This window comes from Bos mutus, chromosome 8 (genome assembly GCF_027580195.1).
Source record: "Bos mutus isolate GX-2022 chromosome 8, NWIPB_WYAK_1.1, whole genome shotgun sequence".
NCBI classification, from domain to species: domain Eukaryota; kingdom Metazoa; phylum Chordata; class Mammalia; order Artiodactyla; family Bovidae; genus Bos; species Bos mutus.
In genome coordinates this window covers 28,988,046-29,003,257 of record NC_091624.1, presented here as the reverse complement: position 1 = coordinate 29,003,257, position 15,212 = coordinate 28,988,046, and positions in this window count along the sequence as shown.

The following is a 15,212-nucleotide window of genomic DNA, read 5'->3' as shown; positions in this document are numbered from 1 at the left end:
AGAATACTCTCCAACAGAGAGTAAGTTGATTTAAGTAAGTAGGGCTTAACTAAGCCGGTTAAGTGTGTCACAAGTACATGCGTCAAAAGGTGATGTATTCGTTCCAGGAAGGAACAGAATGTTACTTTGAACAGTCTGTAAAACTTATAGGTAATCCACTCAAGATTTAAAATAATAAAACATTTATCTGAAATTTACAGCCTTTTGGAAAGTTGTGTTCTATCTATGAAAACATTTCCTCTCTGCCTTTCTATTAATTGAGGCTTCCCTAGTGGCTCAAATGGTAAAGAATCTTCCTGTGATGCAAAAGACGCCTGTGATGCAAAAGACCCAGGTTCAATCCTCGGGTTGGGAAAGTCCCCTGTAGAAGGGAATGGCAACCCACTCCAGTATTCTTGCCTGGAGAACTCCATGGATAGAGGAACCTGGCAGGCTACAATCCATGGGTTCACAAAGATTTGGACACAACTGAGCAACTTTCACTTTCTGTTAATAATTTTTCACATATTTAACACTTTAACTCCTCAGTTGCAGATGTTATTACCAAAATAAACTTGTCTTCATGGTTGAGGGAGGTGGAGTTGATTCATTGTGATTGCTGTATGGTCAAATGACTCTCCCAGTTTCTAATCATGTTTCTACATTCAAAATATTTCTTTTTATATCCATCAAAGTCTACTTCTCACATTTTCATGTACACCAAATACATGAAGATAAGAAATAAGAAATATCTGGTGAGTTCAGATTATATTAAACACTCTTTCCATAGCTTTTCCCATGTCAGTTGAGTCAGAACAGGGTGAACCAGGGAGAAGTGTTGAAATTTTAAATGATTTATAAGGCCCCTAAAAAAATATACATTAGACAGAAATCCTAGCCTTCACTGGTCTATACGAATGAATTACAATGTCTCTTTCTTATGACATTGCAAGACATGACTAATGAGAGTTGCAACAAATTGGAGTTATGCTCGGAATGATTTGAGCTGAAACAGTTTGGATGAGGGCATATGAAGATGTGTGGGATGACACATACTTAAGGAGGTATCAACAAGTATGTATCATTAAGTTGATAAGGTATATTTTGTAAACAAAGATGAAACATTTAACTTTTTTTCACTACCTGACCTTTCCAGAATTTGCCATCACCACCTGAATCTCCTGGGACTTGATGGTTTATTTACATGAGTCCTGGTTAGATTTGTTTTCTTTGCTTTGAAATTCTTTATGTGTCCCTCTCATAATATGATTTTCTAAATGCCACTATCTGTATCACTTATTTTATCTACCTATAAGGTTGTCTCTCACACTGTCCACTGTGTAACCATCTTCTGTGTATATGGATATTTATATGTCTGTGTATATATATATTGGAGAAGGCAGTGGCACCCCACTCCGGTACTCTTGCCTGGAAAATCCCATGGACAGAGGAGCCTGGTGGGCTGCAGTCCATGGGGTCGCGAAGAGCCGGACACGACTGAGCGACTTCACTTTCACTTTTCACTTGCATGCATTGGAGAAGGAAATGGCAACCCACTCCAGTGTTCTTGCCTGGAGAGTCCCAGGGATGGGGGAGCCTGGTGGGCTGCCGTCTATGGGGTCGCACAGAGTCGAACACGACTGAAGCAACTTAGCAGCAGCAGCAGCAGCAGTATATATATATCTACATCTATATGTATATATAATAGATATTCACGTCTGTATGTACATAGATATTTATGTCTATATGTACATAGATGTTTATATTTCTCTTTATGTAGATATTTATGCCTCTATGTACCCTGGCATTTATATCTCTATGTATATAGACATTTATATATCTATGTACCTAGAATTTACATTTCTGTGTACCTAGATATTTATATATTGATGTTCCTAGACATTTATATATCTATGAACCTAGAATTTACATTTCAATGTAATCTAAACATTTATACATCTAAGTACATGGATATTTATGTCTTTATGTACCTAGAATTTATACCTATGTACACATATGTATAAGCACATAGATGTCTTACAAGTGTAACAGGGCCTGGAGAAAAGGGAACACTCCAACAAATATAGTCAGATATGATGACTAAACAATAACAAAATAGAAAATATATTCGGTTCACCTGCCACCAATAACACATTGTATATCAGTGTTACTACAATATGAAATAAAGGTTAATTTAAACAAGAATGCACAGGGGTACTTCTCTGCAGTCCAGTGGTTAAGATTCTGTGCTTTCCTGGATGGAATATGGAAAAAATTCTGATTAAAATTATATTCAGTTCAGTTCAGTGACTCATTCGCATCCAACTCTTTGTGACCCCATGAATCGCAGCACGCAGGCCTCCCTGTCCATCACCAACTCCCGGAGTTCACTCAGACTCATGTGCGTCGAGTCAGCGATGCCATCCAGCCATCTCATCCTCTGTCGTCCCCTTCTCCTCCTGCCCCCAATCCCTCCCAGCATCAGGGTCTTTTCCAATGAGTCAACACTTCACATGAGGTGGCCAAAGTACTGGAGTTTCAGCTTCAGCATCAGTCCTTCCAATGAACACCCAGGGCTGATCTCCTTCAGAATGGACTGGTTGAATCCCCTTGCAGTCCAAGGGATTCTCAAGAGTCTTCTCCAACACCACAGTTCAAAAGCATCAATTCTTCGGCGCTCAGCCTTCTTCACAGTCCAACTCTCACATCCATACATGACCACTGGAAAAACCATAGCCTTGACTAGACAGACCTTTGTTGGCAAAGTAATGTCTCTGTTTTTGAATATGCTATCTAGGTTGGTCATAACTTTCCTTCCAAGGAGTAAGCATCTTTTAATTTCATGGCTGCAGTCATCATCTGTAGTGATTTTGGAGCCCCCAAAAATAAAGTCTGACACTGCTTCCACTGTTTCCCCATCTACTTCCCATGAAGTGATGAAATTATATTATTCCTGAAAATTATACTATTTTCAGGAAAATGTATTTACATATTCTCATCTAAGGCAAGCTTGTCAGAAAACCACAGAAAACTGCCACAGGAAATCACACTTAAGTTCAATGTAAAATATGACACAAATGAACTCATTTATGAAACAGAAGGAGATTCACAAATCCAGAAACGAACGGATGCTGTGGGGATTTGGTTGTGGGTGCTGCCAGATGTGGGTAGAGGTTAAGAGAGAAAAATCACTATGTATAATGTATGGAAAATAATAGGATATAGTATGCAGCAGAGAGAAATAAAGACATGATTTTGTAATATCTTTAAATGGCATATATTCTATTAAAATATTGAATCACTATGTTGTATCTCAAAGCAAATATATAATGTGAATCAACTGTACCTCAGTTGAAAAAGAAACAGTGGATGGGTAGCTACAAACACAAGAAATAATCAAGGATGAAGGTTAGCAAAATAAAAATGGGAAAATTTTAGGAATAGAAATTCCTATCAAGAAATTAATTTGGATGAAATTACTAAAAATGCTCATTGGTTCATCCACTAGATGGAACAACATGAGGATCTTCAAAAAATATAACACAGAAGTGCCTTAGGAAGCAGTAATCACATGCCTTGATACAGTCAGGGAAAAGCAACATGTTCAAAGACAAGGGTTCCCTTGCCATCCCTGCCAGACCAGTTTCCATAGCAAGGACACTGGTGCAACCTAAGTGTACAAGGACACAGAAATGAATAAAACAAATGGGTTCTATACACACAATGGTATATTAATCAGTCATAAGGAACAATGAAACAATGCCACGTTCAGGCACAGACAAGAAGGTAGAGATGATCATAGCAAGTGAAGTAAGAGAGACAGGGAGTGATGAATAAAATATGATGTAACTTCTAGGTGGAATCTAAAAATGGATACATATGAGCTCTTTGAGCCAAGATAAACAGTTCACAGACTTAGAAAAAACTCTTCTCACTTACTGTTAGCAGAGAAGAAAGGTTTTGGAGTGAGCTACTTGACTAACATGTGCACACTGCTATTGAGAAAATAAGCCCCAAGGACCTACTGGATAACACTAGGAATGATACTCCACTTTCTGTCATAATCTATACAGGAACAGTGTCTGAAATACAGCATGTACACATCAATGTGTGAGTGAATCAAGTGACTATGAATTAAAAAAAAAAACCACTGCCTTGTAATTCACCTATATACTCAAGTTCAAATAACTGGATAAACACAATAAATATATAAACATATGCTGACTCTATTCCCTTCATCCCATGGTTACGTTGGTTGGAATCACATCTCTGAAGACTGGGCAGGCTTGGGTCCCAAGGCTGGATTGTTGTGGGGCTCAGGGTCCTGGGAGGATGTGGCAGGCAATGTGACCCCACAATGTTGCTGGAGTGCCTCTTGCCCTGTGCAGAAGCCCTCCATCTCTAGATACAGGTGAAGTAAATTAAGAGATTTGAATTAATGTAGACACACAAATAAATCCAATAGATTGTGCGAGGGTTATTAAAACTAAGAAAATTAGAATGAGGTTAGAACACTCTCTAACACCATCAGTTCAGTTCAGTTCAGTCGCTCAGTCGTGTCCTACTCTTTGCAACCCCATGAATTGCAGCACGCCAGGCCTCCCTGTCCATCACCAACTCCCGGAGTTCACTCAAACTCACGTCCATGGAGTCGGTGATGCCATCTAGCTATCTCATCCTGTGTCGTCCCCTTCTCCTCCTGCCCCCAATCCCTCCCAGCATCAGATCTTTTCCAATGAATCAACTCTTCACATGAGGTGGCCAAAGAATTGGAGTTTCAGCTTTAGCATCATTCCTTCCAAAGAAATCCCAGGGCTGATCTCCTTCAGTGTGGACTGGTTGGATCTCCTTGCAGTCCAAGGGACTCTCAAGAGTCTTCTCCAACACCACAGTTCAAAAGCATCAATTCTTCAGCGTTCAGCTTTCTTCACAGTCCAACTCTCACATCCATACATGACCACTGGAAAAACCATAGTCTTGACTAGACGGACCTTTGTTGGCAAAGTAATGTCTCTGCTTTTCAATATGCTATCTAGGTTGGTCATAACTTTCCTTCCAAGGAGTAAGTGTCTTTTAATTTCATGGCTGCAGTCACCATCTGCAGTGATTTTGGAGCCCAAAAAATCAAAGTCTGACACTGTTTCCACTCTTTCCCCATCTATTTCCCATGAAGTGATGGGACTGGATGCCATGATCTTCGTTTTCTGAATGTTGAGCTTTAAGCTAACTTTTTCACTCTCCTCTTTCACTTTCATCAAGAGGCTTTTTAGTTCCTCTTCACTTTCTGCCATAAGGGTGGTGTCATCTGCATATCTGAGGTTACTGATATTTCTCCCGGCAATCTTGATTCCAGCTTGTGCTTCTTCCAGCCCAGCATTTCTCACGATGTACCATACACAAAATTAACTCCAAATAATAAAGATCTCAAGGTCAGGAGGGAGTCTATGAAATTCTTAAGGAAAACATAGTCAGGACACTGGATTATATAAACTACAAGGTCTTTTGGGGTTTGGATGACAACATTACAAGGTCTTTTGGAATCCATTTCCTAGAGCCATGAGAAATAAACCAAAAACAGCAAAGCATGACCTACTTCAATTTCAAAGCAGGTGCCCAGGAAAGGAAACCTTAAGGAATGAAGAAGGCAACCCAGAATATGAAGAAATATTTGTAAACCAAGATATCCACAAGGAATTCATCTCTGAAACCAGCAAGCAACTCACAATTTGGTCATATTTAAATAAAATTTATTCTGTAAAAATATTGAATAATTATGTTGTATTGTAACACAAATATTGTCATGTTAATATACTATACAATTACAAAAAATATTTGATGTAGAGCTACAAACACAAAAGAAAAACAAGAAGAAAAAAGAAACAAAATGAAAATGGAAAACTTTATACAACAGAAAAACCAATTGAGAAATTACTTTGGATGAGATTATTATAAATCACATAAACTAGATTTACTGCTTTAATCTTTGCTTCAAAAAGAACTAGTCAGAAGAGGCCAAAGAATCTACCAACAAGATAAATATGGACAAGGAAGTGATGCAAAAGTCACATTTTACCAAGCCTATGTTCTGATAATGAGTACCGTCATAAGATGCATAAAAATTTTGATGATTTTTTCAAAAACAATTCAAAAGGTGTTAACTCTGAAGATGTATTTCCCATATTTTTATCTAAGCCCCAATTTTTCTGGATGAAATGTGTAGAATTTCCTATTTCAGGCAGGAAAATCTGCACCCTAGCGTTCCTGGATGAAATATGGAGAATTTCACATTTCAGGCAGGAAATTCTGCACCCCAGTTTTCCTGAATTACATATGGGGAGTTTCACACTTTAGGCAGGAAAATCTGTGCCTCAGTTTTCCTGCATGAAGTATGGAGAATTTGACATTTCTTGCAGGAAAATCTGCACCCCAATTTTCCTGGATGATGTGTGGAGAATTTCATATTTCAGGCAGGAAAATCTGCACCCCAAGTTTCCAGGCTGAAATATGGAAAATTTCATATTTCAAGCAGAAAACTCTACACTCCAAGTTTCTGGGCTGAAATATAGAAAATTTCATATTTCAGGCAGTAAACTCTGCACCACAGGTTTGGGGCTAAAATATGGAAAATTTAGTACTTCAGGCAGGAAACTCTGTGCCCCCAGTTTCTGGCTGAAATATGGAGAAATTCACAGTGTACCATTCCATGAGAAAAGAGGTCAGGGGAGAGTGTTCTGTGAGTGTTGACTGCCATACCTGTCGTTACCCTGATTAGTGAATCTGTCCTGTCAGAGGACGTCCCAGGAAGAAGTGGCAAGCAGCCTGTTTCTTTCAGAAAATAGAAAACTAGACCAAAGCTGTTGTTATAATGAATAGAGAAGTGAACCAGTGTGATTTTCTGGCAGGACTGAGGCTGCAACTGTTGAGCTCTCACAGTTGGAAAATAATTCTTTAGCCATTAGACCCCAGGTCCCAGGTTTAAAAAAAAACAAACATATTTTCCTGCATTTTAGAGCTTTGTAAAACACATGTAGGAAACACTGTACCACTTCATGAGAAAAGAGTTCAGGGAAGAATGTTCTGTGTTCTTTGAGTGTCAACTGCCATAGCTGTTGTCACGCTGATTAGGTGAAACTACCATCAGGTGACTTTCCAGCAAGAGGTGGCAAGCAGCCTGTTTCATTAAACTCAAAAACTTTTCCAAAACTGTTTGTGAATGAAGAGAAAAATGAACCAGTGTGGTTTTCAGGCAGGTTGAGGCTGCAATTATAGTGCTTCCACAGGTGGGAAATATTGCTTTTACCATAAGGGCACAATTCCCAGGTTCACAAAGGCATGTTTTCTGGCTGTTTCAGAGTTGTGTAAAGACACAGGTAGGACTCAGTGTACCATTCCAAATGAGATAAGATGTCAGGGCAGAGTGTTCTTTAAGTGTTGACTGCCAAACCTGTTGTTACCCTGATCAGAGAATCTGTCCTGTCAGAAGACTTCCCAGCAAGAAGTGGCAAACAGTCTGTTTCTTTCAGAAAACTCAAAAACCAGACCAAAGTTGTTGTTATAATGAAGAGAGACATGAACCAGTGTGTTTTTCTGGCCAAACCGAGGCTGCAACTATTCAGTTTTCACAATGAGAAAACACTGTTGCCATCAGGTTCACAGAAACATGTTTCCCTGCGTTTTCAGAGTTCTGTAAAGACACTCCTATGAAACGATGTACCATTCCTTGAGAAAAGACGTCAGGGGACAGTGTTCTATGGGTGTTGACTGCCATACCTGTTGTTACTCTGATTAGGTGAAATTTTATGGTCAGATGACTTCCCAGCAAAAAGTTGGAGGCATGCTTTTTATTTCAGAAAACTCAACATTGTGAACAAAGCAGTTGTAATGAAAAGAAAAATGAAGAAGTATGTTTTTCTTGCAAGTTTAAGGCTGCAACTATGCAGCTTATACTGGGGGAAATACTTCTTTTGCCATAAGTTCCCAGTTCCCAGGTTTACAAAATCATGCTTTCCTGTAATTTCAGAACTGTGTAAAGACCTCATAGGATACACTGTACCATTCCATGAGAAAACAGGTCAGAGGAGAGTGTTCTGTGAGTGTTGACTGCCATACCTGCTTTTACCCTGATTAGGTACTGCTGTTACTCTGAAATGGTGCTGTTATGTGACTTCCCAGCAAGACGTGACAAGCAGCCTGTTGTTTGTTTGTTTGTTTGTTTGTTTCAAAAAACTCCAAAATTTGACAGAAGCTGTTGTATTGAAGAGAAGAATGAACCAGTGTGTTTTTCTGGCAGGTCTGAGGCTGGAATTATCCAGCTTCCAAAGGTGAAAAATACAACTTTTACCATAAGGGCCCAATTCCCAGGTTCACAACAGCATGTTTCCTGGCTGTTTCAGAGTTGTGTAAAGACACACCTATGACACACTGGACCATTCCATGAAAAAGGTTGTCAGGGCAGTGTTCTGTGAGTGTTGACTGCCATATCTGTTGTTACCCTGATTAGGGGATTCTGTACAGTCAGATAGCCTCCCAACAAGAAGTGGCAAGCAGAGTGTTTCTTTTGGAAAACTCAAAAACTTAACCAAAACTGTTGCTGTCATGAAGAGAAAAATGAACCCGTGTGTTTTTCTGGCAGGTTTGAGGCTGGAATTATCCAGCTTATAAATGTGGAAAATACATGTTTTACCATAAGGGCCCAATTCCCAGGTTCACAAAAGCATGTTTCCTGGCAGCTTCAGAGTTGTGTACAGACACACCCAGGACACACTGTACCATTCCATGAGAAAAGATGTCAGGGGAGACTGTTCTCTGAGAGTTGATTTCCATTCCTGTTGTTATTCTCAGTGGGTGAAACCATACTGTCAGGTGACTTCCCTGCCTGAAGTCAGAAGGAGCCTGTTGCTTTCACAAAACTCCAAAACTTAACCAAAGCTATCGCTTTAATGAGAAAAATGAAACAGTGTGTTTTTCTGGCAGCTTTGAGGTTGAAACTATCCAGCTTTCACAGTGGGAAAATACTTCTTTTGCCATCAGGCCCCAATTCCCAGGTTCACAAAATCATGTTTCCCTGCACTTTCAGAACTGTGTAAAGACACTCCTAGGACACACTGTACCTTTCCGTGAGAAAGGTACAGTGTCAGAGGAAAGTGTTGAGTGCTGACTGCCATACCTGCTATGACACTGATTAAGTGAAACAGTAGTCATGGGACTTCCCAGCAAGAAGTGGCAAACAGCCCGTTTCTTTCCGAAAAATAAAACACTCAACTAAAGCTGTTGCAATGAAAGGAAAGATGAACCAGTGGGTTTTTCTGGCAGGATGAGGCCACATATTTCCAGTTTCCTAAGGTGAAAAATACAGGTTTTAGCATCTGGGCCCAATTCCCAGGTTTACAAAAGCATGATTCCTGGACATATTGTACCATTCCGTGGGTAAAGATGTCAGGGGAAAGTGTTCTTTGAACAAATTGACTTACAAACAATGCTCAGAATGGAACTTATTCATAAGTAGGGGACTTAAATGTAATATATAAAGCTTAACTAGGACTAGAACTTCAGAAACTATGAAAGAAGAGACGGGCATATTTAAACATGTAAAAAAAATTACTTATGAATGAGAACTATCATATACAAAGTCAAGAGACAATAAGTTTGTTTTTTTTTAAGTTACTACATTTAGTATATAAAAAGCTGTAACATACTGACAAGACAATCCAAAAAGCAAAATTTATGAACAGTTTATAAAGACAACCTGCAAATTAGCAAAGTGGTAAAGGAACTTTTAAACAGGTATATCAATATATCCATTAAAATAAAACTAGTTATCACTTTGAAATCATAAAATTCCTCAAGGTTAAAGAATAATAGCTACTTTTAATAGAGGGGAAGGGCACATTTTTATACTATTAGAATTATGAAATATTAGTCTTATTCAAGAGAAATCTGGCAACCTCTGTTAATATAGTTGAAGTGAAGTCGCTTAGTTGTGTCCGACTCTTTATGACCCCATGGACTGCAGCCTACCAGGCTCCTCTGTCTATGGGATTTTCCAGGCAAGAGTACTGGAGTGGGTTGCCATTTCCTTCTCCAGGGATTTTCCCGACCCAGGGATCAAACTCAGGTCTCCTGCATTGCAGGCACACTTTACCCTCTGAGCCACCAGGAAGCTCTCCTGTTAATATAAGAAAATACAATTCAATCCATCAGTCTCATTTTAACAAGGGAAAAGAAGGCTCTGGTAGGTAAGAGCATGATTATACTGTCCTCTAACCTGTTTTCTGTGCCACCTCTTGAGGATGGTGGATCAGTTTTCCTCGTGGCAAAACTGTCAATAAACAGTGGCAAGAGGTTGAAAAAAATATGGCATGTCCACACCATGGGCTCTTCAGCTGGTTAAAAGTACTACTGAGTGCAAAAGATGCAAAAATGCATGTAATGCATGTATAATTCTATATTAAGATAATGAAAACACACATATGTGTGCACAAATAACATATTAGTGTGTCCATATGTGATCATGTGTAAAAAGAAAAATATAAGAAGCTCATCAACATTGCTTATCTGTTGACAGACTGTTGATGGCTGGAGTTACTGAGAATTGAGAAAGTATAAAATTCAAGAGACAAAATATGTCACACTTAATAAAGTTTTGCATGTATGCACATGTGTGTGTGTTTTTAATTAAAAGAGAGGCAATTTTTGGACTGGCCTATTTATCCTCACTTGTTCTACAGACATGAGCATGAAAGCTAAGAAATAAACAAGATGAAAAATTGCTTCTAGAGGAAGACTTCTTCCACTGTATCAAATATATAGTTTCTTCCTAGTATTAATTTTGTGGCATTTTAAGAAAATGATATATTCTTAGAAGATTTACTTTTCTTAGTTATTTATCTGTTGTCAGTAAGGTGTAACTCATGGGCAGAGACATATACAAATTACAATAATCATAGGGCCTTTCTATTGTGTATGCTTAGTCACTCAGTTATGTCCAACTCTTTGCATCCCCATGGAGTAGCCCACCAGGCTCCTCTGTCCATGGTGATTCTCCAGGCAAGAATACTGGAGTGGGTTGCCATGCTGTCCTCCATGGGATCTTCCCAACCCAGGTCTCCTGCATTGCAGGTGGATTCTTAACTATCTGAGCCACCAGGGAAGCCTTTTTGAAAATATAAATTACATAAATTATAAATGAATAATTTATAATACTGACTTGTGTAAGAAAACTTTCTCACTTTTAAGAAATACTTCTGTATAAGTACAGAATACTGAAAACTGATTTATGAAAGAAAATATTCCATTTAGTGCATTAATCTTGCTCTAACAGAAATTTTCTGATAACTTCCAACTGTGGAGTTCTCTAGTTATTGCTTTTACAGGGTTTTCCCTCCAAAATGAGTTTCTCTAAAGAAGTATAATTTGTGAATGCACTTGTACTCAAATTTAATCATACAAAGAACTCTCCCCTATGAATTATCTGATGCATAAATATTGGTTTGGGTGAAAGCTTTCTCATACTGAATTCACAAAACAAGATTCTTTTTTGAAAAATTAACATAAACTGCACTTTAACTTAAAATTTTACATTTTAAGCTGTCTTAAAATAGTTTTGCTGTAAATACAAATGAATTGTATTATAGTACTGTCATAAAAAGATATGGCTAACTCACACTACTTTCCCTAGTCAAGTCTGTACCCTACACTTCCTTCAATCAGTTTATACTAACCTTGGGATTTACCTACTTAAGATTTAGTTCTCATATTCCACTGATAATTTTCCATCATCCATTCCTCAGTTAATTCCCAAGTATTCCTTGAGATGTTTTTCTGGAACTCTTGCTTTTTCCATGATCCAGCAGATGTTGGCAATTTGATCTCTGGTTCCTCTGCCTTTTCTAAAACCAGCTTGAACATCAGGAAGTTCATGGTTCACATATTGCTGAAGCCTGGCTTGGAGAATTTTAAGCATTTCTTTACTAGCATATGAGATGAGTGCAATTGTGCGGTAGTTTGAGCATTCTTTGGCATTGCCTTTCTTTGGGATTGGAATGAAAACTGACCTTTTCCAGTCTTGTGGCCACTGCTGAGTTTTCCAAATAAGCTGGCATATTGAGTGCAGCACTTTCACAGCATCAAGTTTCAGGATTTGGAATAGCTCAACTGGAATTCTATCACCTCCACTAGCTTTGTTTGTAGTGATGCTTTCTAAGGCCCACTTGACTTCACATTCCAGGATGTCTGGCTCTAGGTCAGTGATCACACCATCGTGATTATCTGGGTCGTGAAGATCTTTTTTTACAGTTCTTCTGTGTATTATTGCCACCTCTTCTTAATATCTTCTGCTTGTTAGGTCCATACCATTTCTGTCCTTTATCGAGCCTATCTTTGCATGAAATGTTCCTTTGGTATCTCTAATTTTCTTGAAGAGATCTCTAGTCTTTCCCATTCTGTTGTTTTCCTCTATTTCTTTGCATTGATCGCTGAAGAAGGCTTTCTTATCTCTTCTTGCTATTCTTTGGAACTCTGCATTCAGATGTTTATATCTTTCCTTTTTTCCTTTGCTTTTTGCTTCTCTTCTTTTCACAGCTATTTGTAAGGCCTCCCCAGACAGCCATTTTGCTTTTTTGCATTTCTTTTCCATGGGGATGGTCTTGATCCCTGTCTCCTGTACAATGTCACAAACCTCATTCCATAGTTCATCAGGTACTCTATCAGATCTAGGCCCTTAAATCTATTTCTCACTTCCACTGTATAATCATAAGGGATTTGATTTAGGTCATACCTGTATGGTCTAGTGGTTTTCCCTACTTTCTTCAATTTAAGTCTGAATTTGGCAATAAGGGGTTCATGGTCTGAGCCCCAGTCAGCTCCTGGTCTTCTTTTTGCTGACTGAGCTTCTCCATCTTTGGCTGCAAAGAGTATAATCAATCTGATTTTGGCGTTGACCATCTGGTGATGTCCATGTATGGAGTCTTCTCTTGTGTTGTTGGAAGAGGGTGTTTGTTATGACCAGTGCATTTTCTTGGCAAAATTCTATTAGTCTTTGCCCTGCTTCATTCTGTATTCCAAGGCCAAATTTGCCTGTTACTTCAGGTGTTTCTTGACTTTCTACTTTTGCATTCCAGTCCCCTATAATGAAAAGGACATCTTTTTTGGGTGTTAGTTCTAAAAGGTCTTGTAGATCTTCACAGAACCGTTCAACTTCAGCTTCTTCAGCATTACTGGTTGGGGCATAGACTTGGATTACTGTGATATTGAATGGTTTGCCTTGGAAATGAACAGAGATCATTCTGTCGTTTTTGAGATTGCATCCAAGTACTGCATTTCAGACTCTTTTGTTGACCATGATGGCCACTCCATTTCTTCTGAGGGATTCCTGCCCGCAGTAGTAGATATAATGGTCATCTGAGTTAAATTCACCCATTCCAGTCCATTTCAGTTCGCTGATTCCTAGAATGTCGACATTCACTCTTGCCATCTCTTGTTTGACCACTTCTAATTTGCCTTGATTCATGGACCTGACATTCCAGGTTCCTATGCAATATTGCTCTTTACAGCATCAGAACTTGTTTGTATCACCAGTCCCATCCACAGCTGGGTATTCTTTTTGCTTTGGCTCCATCCCTTCATTCTTTCTGGAGTTATTTCTCCACTGATCTCCAGTAGCATATTGGGCACCTACTGACCTGGGGAGTTTCTCTTTCAGTATCCTATCATTCTTGCCATTTGCAAGAATACTGAAGTGGTTTGCCATTCCCTTCTCCAGTGGACCACATTCTGTCAGATCTCTCCACCATGACCTGCCCATCTTGGGTTGCCCCACGGGCATGGCTTAGTTTCATTGAGTTAGACAAGGCTGTGGTCCTAGTGTGATTAGATTGACTAGTTTTCTATGAGTATGTTTTCAGTGTGTCTGCCCTCTGATGCCCTCTTGCAACACCTACCATCTTACTTGGGTTTCTCTTACCTTGGGCGTGGGGTATCTCTTCACGGTTGCTCCAGCAAAGCACAGCCAATGCAAGAGAGTTCCATAAAAACATCTATTTCTGCTTTATTGACTATGCCAAAGCCTTTGACTGTGTGGATCACAATAAACTGTGGAAAATTCTGAAAGAGATGGAAATACCAGACCACCTGATCTGACTCTTCAGAAATTTGTATGCAGGTCAGGAAGCAACAGTTAGAACTGGACGTGGAACAACAGACTGGTTCCAAATAGGAAAATGAGTACTTCAAGGCTGTATATTGTCACCCTGCTTATTTAACTTCTATGCAGAGGACATCATGAGAAACGCTGGGCTGGAAGAAGCACAAGCTGGAATCAAGACTGCTGGGAGAAGTATCAATAACCTCAGATATGCAGATGACACCACCCTTATGGCAGAAAGTGAAGAGGAACTAAAAGCCTCTTAATGAAAGTGAAAGAGAAGAGTAAAAAAAGTTGGCTTAAAGCAAAACATTCAGAAAAGTAAGAGCATGGCATCCAGTCCCATCACTTCATGGGAAATAGATGGGGAAACAGTAGAAACAGTGGCTGACTTTATCTTTGGAGGCTCCAAAATCACTGCAGATGGTAATTGCAGCCATGAAATTAAGACACTTACTCCTTGGAAGGAAAGTTATGACCAACATAGATAGCATATTCAAAAGCAGAGACATTACTTTGCCAACAAAGGTCCGTCTAGTCAAGGCTATGGTTTTTCCTGTGGTCATATATGGATGTGATAGTTGGACTGTGAAGAAAGCTGAGCGCCGAAGAATTGATGCCTTTGAACTGTGGTGCTGGAGAAGACTCTTGAGAGTCCCTTGGACTGCAAGGAGATCCAACCAGTCCATCCTAAAGACCAATCCTGGGTGTTCACTGGAAGGACTGATGCTGAGGCTGAAACTCCCAATACTTCGGCCACCTCATGCGAAGAGTTGACTCATTGGAAAAGACTCTGATGCTGGGAGGGATTGGGGGCAGGAGGAGAAGGGGACGACAGAGGATGAGATGGCTGGATGGCATCACTGACTCGATGCACATGAGTGTGGGTGAACTCCGGGAGTTGGTGATGCACAGGGAGGCCTGGTGTGCTGTGATTCATGGGGACACAAAGAGTTGGACACGACTGAGCGACTGAACTGAACTGAACTGAACTGAAAGGAATGAAGAGCTTTCCAGGCGGCTCAGTGATAAGAATCTGCCTGCCAATGCAGAAGATACAGATTTTATTCCTGGGTCAGGAAGATCCCCTGAA